Raw genomic sequence first — 23,202 nt, 5'->3', positions numbered from 1 at the left:
AAGCGGTTATAAGCTATAGTGGTCCGATATTCGTGGTTTTGACAAATAAACAGCTTATTAGGGAGAAAATGACGTGATCAAAATTTCAGAAATTGAGAGTTTACTCCGCGTATATAAAGACAGTGGGAAAGATGGATCGATTCAGCTCATCGTGCTAATCAATAGATATATAATTTAAAGGGTCTCGACGTTTCCTTGTGTATATTAAAAACATCGTGACATACTTCATATGTCCTGTTCTGAGTATAATAAAAAGAATTAAAAGAGAAACAGAGAGAGATAGAATAAGATAGAGATATTGGGCTGAAGAGAAATGGATTAAAATGGATCATACAGCATTTCTGGCCAAAATATATTTTATTATGACCTAAATAGGACTTAAATAATATATAAGGAAAGTCCTACCAACCCGGGAAATTTAATTACAATTTTCGGGTATTTTTTTGTCATAATATGTATGAGTATATATACAAGTATATACCATTATATACCATTGCAAATCCGATCTGATTGTTATATTTGAGTAATATTTTTATATTTTATGTGCCCATAATTAAGCCATATGGTTTTTGAAAATATTTTTCATAGCTTCATAGCTAACACAGGTCTGGCAGATATCATTATAGTTCATAGTGTCTTACTACAAATAATTAAGCACTCACAGCGGCTGCGAGCAGCTAAAACTCGGTGCTTTGTGAGAACATAAAGCAGATGGCAAAAGTTAGTTTTTTACTGTGACTTAACTTTGAGCTTTGAGATTTGCCAAATGTGCTATTACAAGTGCACATTAATGACTGCCTGAAAACTCACCTTAGTCAAATGAATGATACATATGTACAATGTACACTTGTTTCTATACATATGAATAGATTTCTATTGCTTTACTTAGAAAATATAGAAAAATATGTATAAAGTCGAGCAGTTTTTCGCACTAACAGCTGTTGTTTCGCTCAACTGACTCTACTCTTATACCATTACTCTACATACGAGTACAAGCATATAGTTTCATATATTTTTTTAGTCTCATGTAACTGTATTTATCTCGTATTTAGCACAAAATGCATGTGTAGTTAACAATTTGACTTGTCTTTTATGGCTTTGTGTCTGTTGTCTTTACTATTTTCTTGTACTCTTTGTTCACAGGTATTATTTACACACGTGTGGCAATAAAAGTCACAAAGCAGTCAAGCATTGTGTTTCAAAAAAACAAAAAAAAATTTGGCCAAAAATAAATGAGAAGAAATCCTACTCTCACATATGAGTGCAATGGATAGGATAAACTTTTAGCTTTAGTTTTGCCTTCAGTTTTCGTACTTTTCTACTTCTTCTTTTATTTTGCTTCATTGCGGTTTTTACTTTTTAAGTCATGTGTGAGATAACTGTAAGCTAACTAAAGCAAATACGAGTATTTTTTTGCCTTTATGCAGAGAAACTTTTCAGTGGTTTAACTTGTTAAATAAAGCATGGATGTTCAAAGAAAGTATTCTACTTAGGCACTAAACCAAAGTGCAATGCCCCATTTGCATGGCTAAAACTAGGCCTGAATATATTTTTTTACGTGCACTTCTTCAAAAGGAATTAAAGTGAAATGATTTTTGGGAAAAAATTTTGGTACTTTGCGGAGAAGGAATTAAACGAGAAGTATTTTTATGAATGCGGAGGAATTGAAGTGAGAATATTTCTGAAAGAAGGGAGGCATAGTTCCTCTCCTCGATGGTTATTTATAAGCGCCAAAATGTAGGCAATGCTTTTGAACAAAATATAATTTCTTATATTTCTGATTCTCTAGTTCATGAAAGTCAGCCAAAATCCTTACATGAGTTGCTGAGCTATTTCTGCGAACCCAAAATCCAATTTCTTGTCAAAGCAGGATAACTATGCGGATCAGAGATACTTTAAGCAATGTCTAAAAGTATACTTCATGGTCTGAAATCACTGATATAAAATATGTCGAAAAACGTGATTACGGACTATAAGAATTTATTTGAACATAGACACATAGGAGGGCCTGACAGGGCTTGCAATCTATACCAACCAACTGAAAAAATTTTTTGTGCATCTCTGAACTACTTTATAGATATACGTCCCACACTTTTACTATTCCAGCACATCAAATGAAGCCACTCATAACCTCTTACTTTTATTCTCGCAATATTTTCTTGCACATTCAAATTATTTACAGCTGCGACCAGTTGTAAATCAGTGAAGTTAAAGTTCATTTCTAATACCCTTTTCCATTTCAAGCGCCGGAAGCATTACTGACTGCTACCAGCATAAGACAGCAGGCCAACTGGCAGCGGCAGCAACAACAGCAGGAAATGTCACATTTCTTATGCCATAAATATTTCATTATGAATTTCAACGCATATTTACAGGCGCACAGGCACTTTGGCCTCGGCAAAGTATTTGCGGCACAGCACGTGACGGCAGCGCAAATGAGTGGCAATCTGTGACGACGACAAATGCGTTGTAACGGACACAGTAGGGTCATCAAAAAACCCAGAAGCGAAGTGCCAAATAATAATAAATGGCGGATTCTGAATAAGCAATTCAATCCTTTTTTATAACTGGTGAGTGAGTAGCAAGCAAAGCGGCAGCGTGAAGGAGCGTAGTGTAAGTTCAAAAATGCTAATGAAAAATGGGTGGATGTCAGTTTGTGTGGTTGCCTGGCTTTCTGGAGACTTTCAGTCAAACTTATGGATAATTTTTATCTCCCTTTATTTATAAATGTATACTTTTTTCTATTTTCTTGCCATCTTCTGCTGTACGAACGCAAATACTTGGAAAGCAGGCGGCAGTTGCCGGTCAACCAGCAGCATAAATAATTAAGTGAGTAATAAAAATTCAGGGTGAATCATTTCTGAGAATTATTATGTTATTTTGTAGTTGTTCAGGAAGCAGCTGTTTCCTCCTTAGCTGGCGTCGCAGAAGTTCGAAAGTGATTTGAACTCGAGTTATGAATTATATGATTTCATAAAGTTCCATCAATCAATCTTAATGTTGACACGTTGTTGGACTTTTACTTAAGACTTTATTTTTGGAGCGAGAGCGAAATGGAATACTCATAAGAGTATAAGAGTGTATTGGCAAGAGAAAATTCTATAATTTTTCTTCTCAGAAGAAGTATGTCAGAGATATCACAAGGTTGAATTTTGGAAGTTTTTATCTTAACTTTTCTCTGAATCAGGGTACAACTCTATATAAAATTATCTTAGAATAAGGTCAAGTAAAAAATAATCCATGATTTTGCAATAAATTGAAGGTTTTTTGAGCAAAGTTAGAATGATTCGATTTATAACTTTGTTTTGGCCATTTTGAAGATAATTTTATGTATAGAAGTTCTCGTCCGTATTAAGAAAAACTTTGAAAGTCGATTTTCATAAGCTTCCCTTGAGGTGAATTTTTCACTAGCAATATCACTCACTATAAAAAGAAACTTTTAGTAATCATTTTGTAACAGATTCGGACTATAACACTCAGACAAGCTCCGAGAGCTTCTGACGTGTCGCCTTCGGTGGATGTGGCCTGGAATTGTCCAGATGTAGCACAACATCTTTAGTATTTTATAGTATTGCAAGAGGAAGGTTCTGCGGAAGATTTATGGTCGATTGCGCATTGGTCACGGCGAATATCGCCTTCGATGGAACGATGAGATGTATGAGTTATACGACGACAATGACAGAGTTCAGCGAATTAAAAGACAGTGGCTACTTTGGCCGAATGATGTCGTCCGAATGAATGAAAACACCCGGCTCTGAGAGGTTCAAAAGTAAAGCCTTCTCTCGACGAACAAAGTCAATCATCATCCCCGTCCTGCTATGTGTTGCAGAAGCATAGACGATGATCACATCTAAAGAGTCGACGTTACGAGTTTTTGAGAGAAAGGTTCTGCGGAAGATTTATGGTCGATTCGGCATTGGCCATGGCAAATATCAGAGAGTTCAGCGAATTAAAAAACAGTGGCTATGTCGGACGAATGATGATCGAAAACTACGAACGGTCCTTAATAGAAACGAATAATGACCAAACTATAATTTGATATTTTTTTATAACTCAACTGAATTTAAAATATTATCCATTTCAAAACGACTGCCGAAATTTAGCTTCAACAAAAAATTCAAGCCAAAAAAATTGCAAAAAAATTCAATAAAAGACGCCCAACCGCCATCCATTTCCACATTTAACGAAGTAATTATATTTCAACTCACTCAAAGGGTTTTTTTGAAGGAAAGCAACAAACCAAAAAAAAAAAAACAACAACAACGTAATCCAATAATGTTTTCGTGCACAAGAATTTCGCCATTTAATTTTGTCTGAGCAAATTGTTTTACACACGAATAATTTTTAATGAAATGCCATAAGAATATATATTAAAACAAAAACTATAGCAACAAAACGTAACAATAATCCAAAAATGTGTGTAAACGCGAAACAATAGCAGTAAAGGAGAAACGCTAAAAGGAGGAAAAAAATTAACAAAAACGCGAAAACAATAACAACCCCAAAGGCACTGAGCAAAGCATAATTTGCCGGCGACGTCCCAAATGCGATTAAAATTGTTACAAAAATATTTCAATCTAATAAATAGTTTGGTAGTGAAAGCACTTGCCATTGTTGTTGCTATTTACTTGCACACAACGCCACGCTTTTTCAGGAAAACACGCGTTCGCACGCGAGCAACAGTAACAGCTTCCGAGGAGGGGCTGCCTGCCAGCAGACGTCTGCTCACAGAGCAGTAGGTGGCAAACTTAAATGAAATTACAACAAACTTAAGAAAGTTATGAGCAGCGCCAAAGCAAAGTATTTATTATGAAATGCTCATAATAAATGAAGGGGCTGTGCGGGGCATTGAGTAGCGCCGCTGAAGTGTGTGCAAAAGATTCGCGAAAGGAACGCAGCCCGTCAGTCGCATGCTGAGCCAGTTGGGGCATGGATTTGCGGCATGGAGAGTCGTTAATAGTTCCGCTATGTGCGGTGAAGTAGTCGGCAGAGGGGAATGCACTTGATTGCAGTTTTTATTTGAGCGGCTTTTTAGAGAATTCAAATGAAATATTCATCTATGAATTGAAATGCGGATTTTTTATAGCAAACATTTTAAATATTTCAAACTCTCCTAAACTTCGCCATATTTGTTTGTGTTAGGGGAAAAGAATTTTCAAGTCGCTCTTCGTAGTAGAATATGTTGAGCTATTTGAGACTGGTTGTACCATGAGAATTTCAAATTTTATTTCGAATCTTAAAATAAAGCGTAACGTTGCTATAGATACCATTGATAAACACTGGTCCTTGATGGAGCCAAAAATTTAATTAAGTTTATCGATTCACTGTTGCTGAGTTGATCCACGTCGAAAGTTGTAAAAAATAATCGCGCGAAAATAATTGCGATTTAATTAAATTTTTTGGCCGAGAGGAATATTTAAGGTTACTGTAAGCAACACAAATAGCACTCGTAAAGTTATAAGTTACCAGACTGCAATACTGGGGTAGCTAAATCCCGAAATATAAAAGGCAACCTATGTATACTAATATTACATATGTTTTTTGGTTTTTGTATTTCAGATCATTTTAAGCAGAAAAATCTTCTTCACCGTCAGCTACCTCATTTCGGAAGTCCTTTAGAAGGTCTACTAAGGAAACAAGGAAATTCAAATTTTTTCAAGGTCAATCACTGTGCAAATCTGAAGGAAAAATTTGCGACTGATGTGCCAAGAGATTTGTGGGGAATTTGCGGTTTCCTGATAATAAATTTGAGTTCGAAAATTTTGTTATTGTGTTATTTTTACTAACTTATGGAACAACGACAATAAAAACTGTGTACTAAGTAAGAGGTGGAGAACAGTTTTTAATAATACTAGTATTTTTCCGTTTAAAAAATATTTTATACCATTGTATGTACGTATTTACATATGTATATTTGAAAAAAAGTACCGCCTTAGTGTTGGTTTAAGCAGAGCAGACCCCACCGGCTGAGTTGGTAATCCGCTTATTCGGAAGTGCTTGCTGTCATATGCATTATTATAAGTATTTATATTCGTAAATACTATACACATATGTACATACAGAAATATACATATATGTATAATTATACATGTTTCGCCTTTTTGTATGTGTGTTACACAAAGTGCGATTAACTTCACATTCACACTTAAAACTTAATTCGTATACAACCTCTTTAACTGTGGGCAAAAGAGAGTAAGACTTTTTATTTTAAATTTCGTGCGCAAACCCATTCCTTGAAATATTTATTTTCTAGGTTAGTATGACTGTCAGTGGCATCTGTATTAAATTTTACATCAAAATAACCATTAATGTCTAGTATATGCCTTTCTGAAGCACAAAAAGGGCATTCGGCGATCTTTATGATGAGTGAAATTATTCAAGAAAGAAGTTCCATTAAATTGCCGACTACCAGGATGCCATGAAACATATAATTACTGGCAATGAGTCTTGGATCTAGGCTTACGACCTGGAAACAGACGATTAATCGGCCGAATATCCAGACAAAGGTGAGCCGAAGCCGAGGCAACCACAAGAAATTCAAAACTGAAGGTCATATTGACAGTTTTCCTGGATTATCGAGGTGTGGTGCACTCCGAATTCCGACCTACCGGCTAATTGTCAACAAGGAATACTAGTTGAGTGCTATGTATCGTTTTCGCGAAGCTATTCGTAAAAAGAGATCGAAAAGTCTTGGTTTTTGCAACACGATAATGCACCGTCGTATACTGCATTGATTCTTCGTGACTTTTTTGCCAAACCAATATCAACCAATATCGTGCCGCAACCATCACATTCATCTGATTTAGCTCGTGACTTCTGGCTATTCAGCAAACTCAAACGACCGTTCCAGAGATCCCGTTTTGAGTAAGTTGAACGTGAATCACCACGCGCATTGAAAGCTATTCCGAAAATTGACTTTAACAAATGTTTCGAAGAATAGAGAAAACGTTGGCGAAAGTGCATTGGGACCAAGAGGGATTAGTTTGAAAGGGACGACATCGGTTTTGAAGAATAAATTAAGAACTTCAAAATTATGAAAAAAGTCTTACTACTTTTTGCCCACAGTAGTACACACTTGTATAAAAACATAAAAGTACTATGTGCGTAAGTATACTCATATACCGATCTCCTCGCTTAAATCCGCTCTTCAACTTGAGTTTCCGCCAGCACCTTTCTTGACCGAAATGCAGCACAATACTTAATGCGCTCTTAAGCAGCAATGACTTCGCTACAGTTTTATACAAAAAAAAAATAAAACAAAAACGTATTTGCCCTTTCCTTGCGTATCTTAGTAACAACAACAACCAGCAACTCAGGCTACAACTAAAGCAACCTTAAAGGCAGCTCGAATTATAGCGAACAGTCATAAGCCCGCATTATTCGTTGCTCACACCTCAACCCCTGCTGTTTTCGGCCGGCGTCATTATCGTTGTCTCTGGCATTTTTTGTTGCCTTGCGTCGTTTTTCCCCCCGCACACAGTTGTATTGAAATTATGAATTTTAATTAAAAAAGGAGTTAAGTCCTTTTCAATAGCGCGCGTTTAACTGTGTGTTTATCGGCTTGTATGTAGGTGTGTGTGTGCATATATGTATTTATGTGTGTTTGTTTGTGGTTTTGTGGGGCGAGAAAAAGTTTTTCTTCCATTTTGGTTGTTTTTTCGCATTTCATGCAGCCTCATTCATTAATTCGTGCTCTCACCCATTTGTGCGTTCAATTTTTCTTTCTCTTCTTGACAATGTTATTATTGCCGTTGTTTTTGTTGTTGCTGTTATATTTGTGGCATTTCCAATGCGGTTCTTAATTCGTATGAGGCGGTGTGGTTTTGTGCAAACTCTAGCGGCGCGTTCGGTAATGAGTTCGTTGCTGTTGAGTTTTGTTTGCACTCATGTGTGTGTGTGTTTGAGCATTGGCGTTGCTGCTGATTTACAGTTGCATTTTCACACATCCTCCGGCATTCTTTGCGAATTTACGTGCATTCACATTTCGCTTTGCTTTCGCGTTTTTTGCGGTTAACGACACACTATGCGGTTAACGCTTTGTGATTGTGTGCGAGTTTTTTCTTCGCAATGCGGGGAAATTATATTTTTTTTTTGTTTATTCAATGGTTTTAAATTTCGCGAATTATATTCAATTTTTCAATACGAATAATAATATTCTTAAATATGTTTGATTTTTCTTAAATTATTCAACATTAAATTTTGCATAATTGCGTAATAAGTCAACAGTGGAGCATTTCTTTCGAAATTAATAATTAGTAATAAAAAATGTTAACTTAAACCGAAGCTATAATACCCTTCACAAATACAAAAGACACCACAAAAGAACTTGTATTTGATTGGACAGTTTTTTGACAACTATATGTTATGCTAGTCCGATCTGAATAGTTTTCAAAAGGATTAGGTGACCCCATAAAATGTAAACAACAGCTGCTAACTGAGCTAAATGTTAGCATAGTTTGTGATCTTGGCTAAAATGTAAAAAAAAGGTTCATTGACCTTGTAAAATGTAAACAAAGCGTTATTGACCATATCAAATATAAACAAAAGAGACAGTGACCCACAAATGTAAACAAAGGTTGTGAAATTTGCTGAACGTAAGCAAAGGTTGTTGACTTAGTTAAATGTAAACAAAGGTTGTGGACCGGGCTAGATATAAAGAAAACGGTCATAGACCCCATTGAATGTAAATAAAGGAGTTAATGACCTCGGCAAAATCTGAGCTGAACGAATTCTTCGGAGATAATACCGTACCATTGCCTGAGACTATAATTATTCTACATTTCGTCAAGATATTCTGTTTAGTAAAAAAATTGTTCCTACGAGAACATGATGTTGATCGTTCGGTTATGCTGTATTGGTCCAATATCAGCAGTTCAGATAATTTCAGATCGATACCTCGCAGTTTGAGGAACTAGTTCCCGTACATACAGGCAGGTGAATATGGCTAAACCGACTCATGCTGAAGATTTATTCATGTACATACTTTATAAGGTCTCTGACGATTTCTTCTGGGTATCACAAACTTCTTAGCAAACTCAATATACCCTGTTCAGAGTACAGGGAACTAAAATGCATATATAAGTTGAGAAAAAACTGTCTCAGGATTTGAATATCGAATCGAAATTGAGTAATTATCACTAGAAATATATTCGACTTTACGAGTATACCTTTAGTAGATATGATAGAATCGTTCACTTTTTTGGAAAAACTTCCATATACAAGCTTTCTCTCTCTTGTTATGAATAGTAGACGCTAACACACTTTACTTAAATAGATCCTTTAGATGAGAGGCAAATAAAAACCGAATAATCTAGTTTGCTTACTAGAAAAAAAAATTCCTATTCATTATTACCACTATGGACTTTGAAAGACCTCTTTTTATCCATCACTACTAACACATTTAGCCTAGAAAATATATTAAAACCATATCTTATTTGTTTATAGCCAGACTGTGTTTCAGGTATCTGCAGTGAAGAGAAAATTGGAACTGCTTGGCACACAGTTAGACTCAGTTAATGCTCATAGATGAAGTTCATTCCACAAAGCTTAAGAGAAGATCAGTTCACATATTACTCGTATATACTCTTTCATACTTTTGACGAATCTGAGTTAAATAATGTATTATTAAGTCTACTTTCGATGTTCCTCTCATTTAAGCCTTACTGCATCTCATAATATCCTTTCTTTCAACTAATTTAGTTAACCGTTTTGAAATATTAAGCTTTGATATTTTCCATACAATGCGAATAAGTTGCGACAACTAATTTAACCACTACTTGGTAGTCGGTCAGTAAAAGTGCCTTAATTAAATATGCATATAAATTCCAGGAACATAAATTTCCACTTAACTCTTTTTGTGAGTTGCACTTAAATAAGTAGAAAAGTGCCTTTTCAAATATATAGAGATTTACTTCCGCAAGCATGCGTACTTACGTAATTTAAGTGACCAAGACAGGTCCAATGCTGCGAAGTAAGTAATTGAGGTTAGAGACGAGCAAACTGTTGGCGGAGGTTGACTTGAAACATTCATTAAAAAGTTTTCAAAGCCGAAAAGAAAATGCAAGTCATAAGTTAAGTGGTGAAATGTCAGAATGTGGTTGCACTTAACGAAACTAAGAGATGGCGGTTTTTGGAGAGGATAATTTTAGTAAACAGCTTTTTTATGTGAAGGAGGTTTCAAAAGTGCGTTTGGAGGGATTATAATTTGATTGCTTACGATTTGTAGGTTATTGTTGAGTTTGAAGTAAGTAAACTACGTTAGGAAAATTGTTATGTAAAATTATCCTGGGCCCGACTGTCAAAATTATATTGGGAATAATTATGATTGCGCTTTCTTTTCTAAGACGAGCACTGTTTGAGAAGAATATAGCGGAACTAACTGCTGCAAATTTGTAGGCAAATGTTTTCAGTCGAGCCCAAATGATTGGACCATGATGTTGAGAGTATCCTTTTTATTTATAGTGTGCCTATTCTATTTATTTCGCTCCAACGATATGATTTAATTCTACAATTTCTTAGCCTTAGATACAGCCCATGTTTTTAATATGAGTATGTATCGAAATAATTTTATGATTTACACTTAATTTTTAACCCTTTTAAAGTTTCTTTTAACAACATAAAAATAGTTTAAATACTGATGACGAATATTTCGGGATCTCGAAAGTGTAATCCCGAACTTTCGGGACTATAAATATGTACTAAAAAGTGCATAAAAAATTCAAAACTGATTCCGAAATTTTCGGGACCCCAAAACTGTAATCCCGAAATATCGGTACTTATACATATGATTTTAAAGTTCGGTTATAGATGCCAGATTGATGAAAATCAAACTGAATTAAATAAAATTGCAATAAAATAAGTAAGTTCGGGATACTGAAACATAATTTCGTACTTTCGGGACTAAAAATGCAAAATCTTTCAAAAAAGTTTACAACGCTGAGTTAAAAACCACACTGAATATTCAATAAAATTCCATAGATTTGCTTAAGAACACTTGCTAAACATCAAGCTGCCTTAAAGATACTATCAGCGCACACTATAGCACTACTATCAGCATACATATGTATGTATGTTTGTATGTGTGTTTGAAAGTTTTTACTGCATTTTCACTAGCAATGAAAACTTTTCGACTTTGACCATTCATCTTAGTTTCAAATATCCCAAAGGCAACGGCTGTTGGCTAATGGTTACTGGCGGCCAGTTGAAGCGGTCAGCTCATCACTCTCATGCCATACAAGCTTACATACAAATGTGTGTGCAGCTTACCATAGCATGAAGACCATTTAAAACAAAATGATTTTCGGTCTTACCGTACATATATGTACATAGATACGGATGTATGTAAGTAAGTCTGCTCTCAATATCTTCCAATCGTTTTTAGTGGCGCTCTTATACAGCTGCATACTCAAATATTTTCTTTTGTACAACACACTGTGGGCTGTTGACTTACGGGTTTCCGGCTGCCGAATACACATACATACACACACAAACTTGGGCAAAATTTTCCTACTTCTTCTTCCGCAAAGCCACATCTTTAGTTACGCTTTCTCAGTGCTGCTGCTGATAGTATGTAATCTGAGACAACAACAATCGTAGCCAGCTGGTAGAAGCTACTGGACAACAACGTCTGATTATGCAGCACACAGACGCAAATTTCATTTGAATAATGCAAGGTATAACACACCGACTTTACCTGAATTTGTGAATTCGCAATCTACATTTCCAAACTACCTTCAAAGAGCTTTTCCCACTCGACAAACATTTTTCACCATTAATTGTATGAGTTTGCCTAAATCCCCCATTCAGTTTGCTACTTCAAATGCAAAATTTCCGACATGTGCTAGCATTCTTGGCGACTCATGCATGTGGCTTTGTATGCATGTAGTGGTGCCACACACATTAAATAGCCCGAAATCGGGAAGACGAACGCAGACAAAGTGGAATTAGAAGCAGTTGTCATTTGACTTTGCAATGAGTTTTCTTGACCAACTTTCTGAGTGTCAACGCATCAGCGGAGCATGGAATAGAATAATTTGCGTTTCGTCATTCCATTTTGGTCGTCACAAACTTTAGCCATACCAGTCTAATTGCTAAGCTAACTTGTGCTGATGTGGAAATCAAAGTTAAAAGTCACCTGCCAGATTTCGAAGACACATATCAATTCAAGTGAGTGTGGGTTTTGTTCAACGACTCTTGAGATTTTGCTGGTGGGAGAGAAAGAACTTCGAACTATGTAGCTATTTAGATATTGAAGTCATTTTCAACTATGTTCATGGGAGATTGCGTAGAGTTAAGTCAATGGACCTTAGAATGAAATTTCTTCGCCACTATCAAAATGGTTGTGCTAAATTAATATTGGAACTGAGAAGAAAAGAAAACAGCAGAAAAAATGTTGCACGAAGCACTTTGATAAAAAATTTAGTCTATGCACTGCGACCTATGGTCTGTTGTTCTCTCTCCTATATCACATATAGTCACAAAGGTCTAGCATTCTTAACAATTCCAGGAGCTTGCCGGGCGCGACTGAGGTATTGTGATCCCTGTCCACGTAGGTGAAACCTAGGGCTTTGAGATGGAACCTAGAGCTTTGAGATGCCACCTGGGGCTCTCTCCAAATTGCTGGGCAATCTAGAATCAGGTGTTCTGGAGTTTCCTGATCCATGACGCAAAACCAGCAGTTTGCGCAAGAGACTATGACCATGTTGGGCAAGTGCTTCCTGAGTCTGCAGTGCCCTGTATAGAGCGCGACATGGAGGCAGAGTTCGAGGGAGTTTGATCATTTCTTTAAACCTTGCAAGGTTGCTCCCTTCCAATCTCTCTCCCGTGCGGAGGAACTCTTTTATAGTGTGGGAATGGAGTGGTAATCCGTTCGTTAGCGTTCAAGTCATTGGGGAAGTTTGTGGGATGTTCTCATCATCAAATTAAAGAAAATTCAGGAAAAAGCGGTAAGGCTGGAAGGTAAATTTGATCATGAAAATATTATGAGTGGGTATTTTGGACGACTGTGAGCCATTAACCATAAAATACTGCAAGAGAATTTGACAAAGGAACAGAAATTTTTTTGTGATATTACATATCCAAAAAAGCCAAGTTTTTCGGATTTGAAGTTCTGATATATGAACTTTATTTTAAAATACTCAAGAGAGAAATTTCATAAAAATCTCTATAAAATCACAACTCTCTCAAATTACAATACTTTGTACAGATAAAGTTGTATCAGAGGACTAAAATTCAGTCTCGACCTGAACGTAACAGTTTTCAACGCCTTTCTTTGCATAACTTTGCTGAAAATTCTGTTATAATTGTTGTTGTAGTAAAGAACATGGACTGCAAAATAAATAAAAGAATAACTTAGCACACATTTTAGTTTCTTAATCAGCAAGAATCCGCAAACTAATTATCCACAACCCGCCAAACAACAGCAGAGCTCTTCCATCACTTGCCGCCCACGCCTCGTTTGCATTTTATCGCTTACAACTTTGTAGTTTCTCAAGCTCCCCTACACACGCCTCTGCTTTCGTCCGCACTACTCACTTGTTTTCTTTGCGAAACTATTTCATTCATTTAGACATTTCTCAGAGGAGCTGTGAAATAACCGCAACTAGAAATTACAAACTACAACAAATATACAGCACATAACAACAACAAGTAGTGCAAACTGAAAGCGTTGCTGCTACTTTTGGGCGAAATTATCAACACAATTTAATTTTGCATTTTCCATTGAATTAGTCGCCTTTGCAGTTCGCTCGCAAAGAAAGCAGCGAAGAGGGACGTAAAAAATGTGATAAAGCTGAAAAGTAAAAGCAACAGCTGCACGCTGAGCGCAATTGCAAGACTGCTTTCTTTGCGTAGAGCCTAGAAGGAGTGGGGGAGAGTTGAAGTGAAAACGCTGCAGGAAATGAAAGGCAGTGAAATCAGTCAAGGGTCCAGATACTTCTTGATAATATGCGACCTCCCTAAAAATCTTGATGGACGTAAGTTGCCATAGTTGAGGAGGGTGAGTCGAAAATATTCAGGCACTTTCTCCTCCACTGTCCTGCATTTGCAAGACTGAGGTTAAAACCTCTCGGCAGTCTTACCTTCGGCGTCTAGGAGACATGACAGAAACTGATATTAACCTTCTCACCAAATTTGCCACAAGCTCAAAGCGGTTTATAGATTTGCAAGGATCTTATGATCTAACTATTATGAAGAAGTTTTAGGTAACATAACGGACGGGCGGGCTAAGCTGTTTAAGGAAAGTCCTTGAAAGGTTCGACCTCTCAACCTAACCTAAACTATATATTTCGAGATTACTAGGAAATATTTCTCACTATTCTTCTGTCCTTTAGATGTTGTTGTTGTGGCGGAAGAATTCTGCCGGGTTCGTTCCGAAATTGCTGTTTCTAGGTTATGTTAGGTTACGTTCAAGATGTGAAAGAGATTTATTAACCATCTAAGTTTGAGTAATATGTAAAGACTCTTCTATGAAAGTCACTAATCTGTTCATCCAAAACCCTGGAACATTTATTGGATTTTCTAGAGCTGAGGACATACATTTTAAGAAAATATGTATAGCAAGCAGACTATCACTTTGGCCTAGCATTTTTTTGGAACCACCCATGTCTCCAGAATACATTCCTTCATAACTACGAAAAGCATAATATTTTCCAACATGGCCATTTGACTCCTGGTCCTTTCACATTACTTTCAAAACAAGCAAATACTCTGCAGTTAGTTTAAGAAAAACAACCACAAGACCAACAGTCATCCCTTCACATAAGTACAAAACTTGCGTGCGTCGGCGGCAATGCACTTTCTCTCCAACCTAGTCGCAGCCGGCGCTATCTAGCATCTCTGCCCGTTCTTACAATCTGCTTCAATCAGCCTCAACTAGATGCGCTTGTTTGCTTGAGAAACCGCAAAGTTTAGTTTTCAAACAAATTAAAAGAAAACTACCCACCAACTACTATGTACACCAGCTACAATAACAACAAAGAGAGCAACAACCAACCAGCAGTCTTGAATGCCTTCTAAAACTTCGACTTTTAGAATTTTCTCAGCTTTTCTAGCCACTTTGACTTTTCGCAAGGCGTATCTAACCCTTTCGTTTAAACGAGATAAGCGACGTCGACTTCGGTCGGCCAACCGCTTTTGGTGCACCGTGGCAATATGGAGAGATAGATAAACTTTTGGCCAAGTAACTGGCCACTAGAGAGCGAATGCTAAGAAATTTCTATGCTTTGCGTGTTTGCTGCACTGTTTTGTTGCTCGGTTATTTGTTGTTGACTTGGTTAAGGCGCGTAAATATTTGCTTTTGCGGAATCAAATGAGAGACAAAATAAATTTAAAAAAAAGTAGTTGAAAATACCGAGAATTTGTTAATTTGCTGAGTGAAGGAAATGCATTTTTCGGTGCTTCAATTAAAACGTTACTTTGAGAAAGTCTTTTGATCACTGACTTAAGTGCATGGTCGAAATAACTGTTAATTAGCAGTTTCAAAATTGTGTGGGCTTGCTGACAAATTCTCAATAGATCGTTGATTCAGTTAGATCGAATTCTGAATAAGAATTTGGGCTAGGTTAGAAAAGTCTGGGAGGTCATTGAGCCACGTATAAGACAGTTTTGGTCCTTTGAGATACCTGATGAGTTCAGTCATCATTCGGTCATACTTAAGGATGCCTACATTTGCCCGAATTTCCACAGACTCTGTGACTATCGATATCTCTTCCGACGTATCATACCGTTGGGATCCCAGATGTTTGGAGCGTAGTCTTGTCAATGCGGAACATATGCACTGAATAAGATTTTAGTAAACGGGAAAATTTGCTGTCAATATACTATATGAGGAAGACTTAGACTACAGATCGTTTTGCCAACTGCCTTCCGTCTCCGAATTTTGAAACTTTATTTGTACCCTTCAAGATGTTTCAAACCATACTATTAGTTTTCATATGAACCCAAGACTCATATAGTTTGAAATATCTTCGAGACATTTTCATAATTACTTAATCTTAAAATCTGCTGAAAAGGAAATTTTACTTTAAGAAAATGATAGAAGCCTTGTGACCTCATATAAATACTTGAGTAGTGTGAGTTTTGAGGGATGAAATCATCCTCTTGCTCTGAACATTGTATCAAAATATATCGTTCAATTGTTCTACATGTCAGGCTTGGCTTAACAACAGTAATCATTTAATATTTATTCATTTAGGTATGCGAAATCCTACAAAAATAATTTATATCGCACACGTTTCGAAGCTTAAGGTAAATGGCCTCTCAACCTACTAAATACTGCCACTACAACCACGGAAGCTCAGCAGTATTTCAAAAGACAGGATTTGCGACAGTTAAAATATGCAGACACGCCGACGAAAAGTTGCATTAACCACGCCACATGACAATTTATATAAAAAATACGAAAAGCAATGACAACGAAATATTTAAAGAAGAACAGGCAACAAAATCATTGCATTGCTGCCTCGCAAAGTGTTGCTGAAACTGAGATCTAACAACAATAAAATCATAATCGACGGATCAACAAAGCCATCAACACAGCCAGTTACAGGGGTATGAAGCAATCCACACGGGAGGTAAGTACTTGCACGAGAACTTAACGTGCATATGCTTGGATTGGTGTGCGTGACAAATGGCCTGCGAGACCCCAAATGTGCAATAGCAAAGAAACAAACCCAAACGATAATTGCAGCAATAACTCAAATGAGATTTGGCTAAAAGTGACAACGAGCGACAGGCAGGCAGGCAGACCGGGAGATTGATATTGAGGTGAGTGGCAGCTTAGCGCAAATAGTAGAGCTGAAGAAGCGAAGGAAATGCGAGGTGTGAAATTGTTGCTTAATATGCGCGCAATACAGCCAGCCAGACAGACTCCAAGCAGGCAAGTGCAACAACCAAACTGCCACGAGAGCCCGATTACCAGTATTTCCAACCACTTTATATGGTAGATACATGCAAAGGCATTTTTAAGACGGCTCAGGTGTTGTTCGTGTGCTGCATGCCGAAGCACCCAGTAAACCACCGCTCTGCAAAGTAAAAACGGAGTGACGTGGGTGAGTCGCTGATGATGAAAAATGCGGCAATGAAAATAATACCAGTGTCAGCATGCCACATGCCACAATGCTTGCGACACTCAACGCAACAGACACTCGCACATTTGTTAACAAATACATATAACTACTATGATTTCGACTTCACCCCCACAATGCAATGGTGTCGACTTTTAGTGACCGACCACCCAAGGGCAAGTGTTGCTCTGGCGCATCAACTTCAAGGCGCCACTTGACTGCCTTTGAAACAATACCAAGGTAAACAGGACATTTTCACTTTGTGGTGGCGGCGATGGCGGCCAATTGATGTGAGCGCTCTGGTGTGGGTGTCGTTTATGGCTCGCCATTTCGAGTACTGCAGTGTCTCACATTTCAGTGCCAGCAGCCGGAGCACAGCTTAATGTCGCGGCGTTGCCAAAGTGCCATGTGGCGTGCCAGAGAATATCTGCTTGCCGTCGCCACTGCTGCTGCTGCTGTTGCTGTAAGTGTGAAAAAGTTTAAGTGGCTTCGTAAAGCCCACGGATTTATCTCGTTGGCGTGCAATTTCAGTTGCCTACCTGCCATTTTCTCTTCTTCCCGGCATACTTTTCGCTTCGCTGCTCATTCCATAGATAATTCAGTCACCCTTGTCTGTCTACTTTTGTCGCCTCATAAAGTGTGTATTACTCGTACGTACATTTATTGTTGTAGGTAAATGTAACTTTTCACTGTTTATATAACATGATTTTATTTCATTTTTTATCACTTTTTTCTAAAAGCAATGTAAATGGAATGTAGATCATATTGCACATTCTGGCCGCCATAATGAAGATCGGATTTACTTATGTTTCACATTATTCTTAGTGTTTTTGCATTTTTTCTTATACTGGCTTGTAATAGTTGTTGCTTTGTGGAGCTTAAGTGTGAATATTATGTTACAGTTATCGCACTTCTATTGGAATATTGGGATATCGTGGTGTAGTAGGGTGTAAAAGTGATACTTATGTATGTAGTCGAAAATATACTAGACCTTAGAATAATTTAGCAACATTTTTTTTCTATCATCAGAAAGCTAACTCTTCAGAAAAGTACTGCAGTTTTTAGACCTCCAACCAAAAAGTTTCCTCTGTCTTGAAAAAAAAAATTAGACATGAAGAGGGCTGGAAGAAATAATTTCTATAGGAATCCTCTCAGTTTCCAGCCTCATTACGGAGTAAAAAATGTATTTGTGTTATACAATTTTTATAAAACCTTGAACTCATCATATGGTCGACCTATCGACCAGATTACATCCACACATTGAGAGATATTCTAGTATTATATCTATCGAAGTTATTTAAAATCTTCTTAATTCTTTTAATTTATAAAACTGGACAACATCTCAATAGTTTCCAAACATTTGTTTAAAATATTTATCAATATTGCCATCAGCACAGGTTTAGGTATAACTGTGAATGCATTTCTCTACAAAGTCTACGGCAATGAAGCTGACAAGAACGAGCTCCATGAATTTTTTCAACGAAAAGGTGCAAACAACAATAAATGAAAAGTAGAGAGACAATAGTAGAGGCAAGGATTAAACCAAAACCAAGCACACACACGTCTGAGCAAGCTCCAAAACACGTCGAAAGCATTCGCCGAATTCATACTAGACATTATTTCCACCTAGACTACGCCATTATTGTCTTCCTTGATTCTAAAAATGTTCTTACATTTTCCAGCAACACAATTTTTTTGCGAAACTTTCTGCAACTCACAACACCCACGGGTGGTAATGAGTTGGTAGCGAGGGGGATGACAAATACAAAACAGGTAGTGACTTTCGGGTATGCAGAAAAAAAGGAATAAAAAATACTTGTAAAACTTTTTGGCATTTCAGCGCGTCGCTTCGTAGCCAAATTCGCCACCGTAGCTCAAAATTCATTTGGATAACACCTGACTCGCGAAATGCCTCCCACTTTGACTACTGTGGTACTCTTTCCATATTTTTCCATTATCCTTACTCACACTATTGCACACATTTCCGCTTTTGACAGTGGCGTCTGTGGGTGTGTGTGCGTATGTGTCGCTGCGTTGTGCCGTTGCAGTCTGCTGCCTTTTGCAACACTAACCGCTCTGTTGCGCTCCGGTTTGCCATTACTCTACGCCGGAATCCGAATTCAAACACTTTCCAAGCACACTACACCTTCGTAAAAGCTCAAAGTTTTGCGCAAATGATAGCAATAAACAAATCCCATTATACACGGGGTATCAAAATACTATTTTCATACGTGAGCGGACTTTTTAAAAAATCGTTAGTTGCAAGCGCACATACACGGCACCCAACATGCATACATACAGATATACAAATTTATGCCATTCGCCACATTCAAACTGAGTTTGTGAATTTGCTGCTGTTGTTGCTGTTGCCTATTGTATTGTTATGGCATTGCACAAGTTTGCGGGGGTGTCAGTGTCAGTGCCAATGTCTACTGCCGGCTTTTAGTTGCAGACTTTTTTGTATTTTTCATACGATTATAAAGTTTTTTTTTGAGAGGGTGCTAACGCAGTTATGCTTTTTGTGGTGCGAGAGTTTTTCATTCTTTTCCGTGTGTGTTGGTAACATATGCGCCTGTATTGTGCTTTTGCCAGATCGTTAATTTTTGGCTACAATTCTATGCGGTAAGTAGAGAATGCTAGAAACACGTGACAATGTTTTGCACAAATGAAGGTAATTTTAATTTAGTTTTAGAATGGAAGTTGTGCAAAACTGTGAGATATTTATGAAAATGTTTTCAAAAATTTTGAGTGAATGGATGTAGATATCATAAAAAATATATTCAGCCATGGACACATAAATAGCACACATCTGAATCCCATATAAATTCTAATTTTTTTAATCCTAAAGTAGCTGAACAATAAAAATTTGGTATGTATCTACTTGTCACTGTTATGAGGCTCATTTCCCTGCATAAAAATACTGTTTATTTTTCTATTAAATTTGTACGCGACAATTTTATTGCGTATAGTGTTGATTTGAGGTGGACGCATAAATAGCACATTTTTAAGTTTCGTACTTTTTTTTTAATTTTGTGTGAGGTTCTCGCATATTTTTAATTTAATTCTGCGAGTATATAATTATTTCATCGATATTTCGTTAAAATGAGAAGGAAAAAACATTCCACGCCGGAAAAGGGAGTCCTTATATCCAATATGAGCAAAAAAGGAAAAGATCCTGTCAAAATTGCTAAAATAATATATTGCTTTCCAGAAATGTTATAAAATGCTCTTTATGCAACAAAACAGACCCACCTTGCGTCAATAAAAAGATACCAAGAAATCAGGACCACGTAAATCGATATTAGTGTTTGACAAATACATAGTACGGTAGAGCCAAAGCGGATCCTTTTAAGTCAACCAGAGAAATTATGATCGAAATTAATGACGAATATGGTGTAGACGTGTCCAGAAAGCTTATAGGAAGACGACTCAACTTATCTCAACTTTTTGGACAAATTACCAGCAAGAAACCACTCCTGTCAAAACGCCACATCAAAATTCGACTGGCATTTGGAAAGGCCCATGGAGACAAACCAGCACAATTTTGGAAGAACGTGTTTTTGAACGACAAAACCAAGATAAATAGGAAGGTTCCAGTTGAGAAATCATTTTTACGTCGTCCACAAGGTCAATCCCTTAAACCTAGGTATACCAAAAATTAAACCATTAAGCACGGCGGTGGAAGTATCATGGTCTGGAGCGTGTTTTTCATGGCATGGCATCGTGCCAATTGTTCGAATAAATGGTAAAATGGACCAGTTTTAGTATTAGGATATACTGAAAAATAAAACGTATTTCAATCCATGCCCATAAACTGGACATTTATGCAAGACAATGATCGGAAACACACCGCAAAGGTAGTAAAGTATGGTCTCGGCAATAAAAAATTTAAAATTTATGAGTGGCCTGCGCAAAACCCAAACCTGAAACCAATAGAAAATTTATGAATTGATATAAAGTTCAAAATAGCAAGCAAAAAATTCAAAAATTTTGATAATTTATGGGCTGGAATTGAGGAGCCTTGGTATTCAATCCCAAAGGAACGATATCAGGAACTGGTGGACAGCATGCAGAAAAGATGTGGGCGGGTGCTTAAAAATGATGGATATAGTACAAAATACTAACGAAATGAACAATCTTTTGCAATTTTTTAATAATTTTTATACATTTTTGTATTTGCTATTTATGTGTCCAAGCTGTCATATAGGATATTGATGTTTTCGTCTTTTTTGGCGATAATAAAATATTTATTGTTTCAGTGTTATAGTTATATTAAAGTGAATAATTTTTAAAATAAAACGCATTCCTCTTTAAATCCGTAAGTGATAAACCTAAGGAATAAATAAATGTTTTCTTATTTGATGACCAAGTGTGCTATTTATGTGTCCATGGCTGTAAATTTAAATTAAAGAAAAATTTTTTAGCAGAAAACCCAGTAACAATAAAAACAGTAGTGTATAGTTCTTCAAAACATTTACATTTTTTTAAATCAGACAATAATACTTAAGAGCTTATAACTTTAATACTATTGAATCGACTATTTATAGTCTGAACAGGATATGTTAAATTTGCCACCAAGTTTGTAACACCCAAAAGTAAACATCAGACACCTTATAATAAAATACAAATAATTAGAGTGACAAGCTGAGTCGATTTAGCAATTTCCGTCTGTCTGTCTGTCCGACTGTCTGTATATAGGTAAACTAGTTTTTTAGTTTTTTAGATATCGATTTGAAATTTTGCACCCGTTTTCTTTTTACTAAGATGCTGTTCATTTGTCGGAACGGCCGGTACCGGACCACAATAGAGTAAATAATGTGGGAAAGCTGTTTGAACAGAACAGCTTCACTTTAGAAGAAGGTTGAAATTCACAAACTATTTTAAGATTTTATTTATAGTTAAACTATGACATTTTAAACGTATACACTATCCAAATATTAAAAAAAATGTATTATTATGTTTTTTAATTTCATACGAGATATACATATGTACTTCTTACACATTTAAAAATCGTATTTCAGGTTTTCTATGCATTTAGGGTCATTTTGTTATAGAATAATTTGCACATGTATGTATGTATGTTGTTGTTTATTTTTTATGATTTTGTAAAATATTTCATTAAATAAAACTAAAATTTGAATTAAATTGTTTAATTATAATTTAAACTTTATTTTCGTCTTTAAAGATAGTATCCATACAAATTTCTAACCATTTACTACCATATACATAGATATGTATGCACATATATGTACAAGTATATATAATATAAAATTAAAAATGTTATTTCCTAAAATTTTCTCTTTTATTCGCAAAGTTTGAAAAGCACAATTTTAGCACACAGTTTGAAAGTCTTAACGACAACGCATATCAATGCCTTTAAATGCATTGCATTTCAAGGTTTCAAAAATATCAAACACAAGGAAATGCATGCACGTACTTGCATAGAAACAGTAAAAGTGAATATTTGCTTCTAAAATACTTATAAAGTTATATAAAATTTATAATATGACTTACCTCGAAACTACGTATCACTTTGCCTTAACGCGCATTTTGTATTTCCTCTCTATAATTCACGCACTTTACTTATTACCGACGCCGGCAGAGGTGCGCTCATGTTCAAACGCGGTATTAACACCGAAATTTTTACGCCCGCACTGATTTTTTGCATTTAATTGGTTGCACACTAATTACACTTTCATTTTATTACTAAAAACCCGCACTTGACACCATTTTTTCTGATATTTTCACATTTTTCTACACTTAAGCCAATGCCCGCACATGCACAAACAGGGTTTACATTGATATTTAAGGCCCGCACTGGTTTTTTGTTTTTATACGGTGGAAAACTATTTGCACTTTGATTTTATTAATGAAAACTTAGATTTGCCACTATATTTTATAAGAATTTCACAATTTTATTTCATTTTGTCAATTTAACAGCTCGTATTTGCAATCGCGTGAAGGAAACTAGCGAATAACGGATGAACGACTGAAGTGCGTCGATCGCTGAAAACAGGGTTGCATTAAAATAGAAAAAGTTTAATGAAAGTTTTTAAACAAAACTATTAGTTTAATAAAAGTTTTTGTAAATAATAATAGTTAATTATGTAAAGTCTTTGTAAAAATAAAAGTAATGGTA

General features: G+C 36.3%; 1 protein-coding gene across 1 annotated transcript in view; it reads right to left on the bottom strand.

Moving 5' to 3' along the window:
- Positions 1 to 22,818, bottom strand: part of LOC105222389 (uncharacterized) — a 43,407-nt gene extending 20,589 nt beyond the window's left edge. Inside the window, exon 1 of the mRNA XM_029548720.2 lies at positions 22,578 to 22,818. The gene's annotated coding sequence lies outside the window, so the exon portion shown is untranslated. The remainder of the gene's footprint in view (positions 1 to 22,577) is intronic.
- Between the last annotated feature and the right edge of the window lie 384 nt (positions 22,819 to 23,202).

This window comes from Bactrocera dorsalis, chromosome 1 (genome assembly GCF_023373825.1).
Source record: "Bactrocera dorsalis isolate Fly_Bdor chromosome 1, ASM2337382v1, whole genome shotgun sequence".
NCBI lineage: Eukaryota > Metazoa > Arthropoda > Insecta > Diptera > Tephritidae > Bactrocera > Bactrocera dorsalis.
This window is presented reverse-complemented; position numbering and strand designations above follow the sequence as displayed.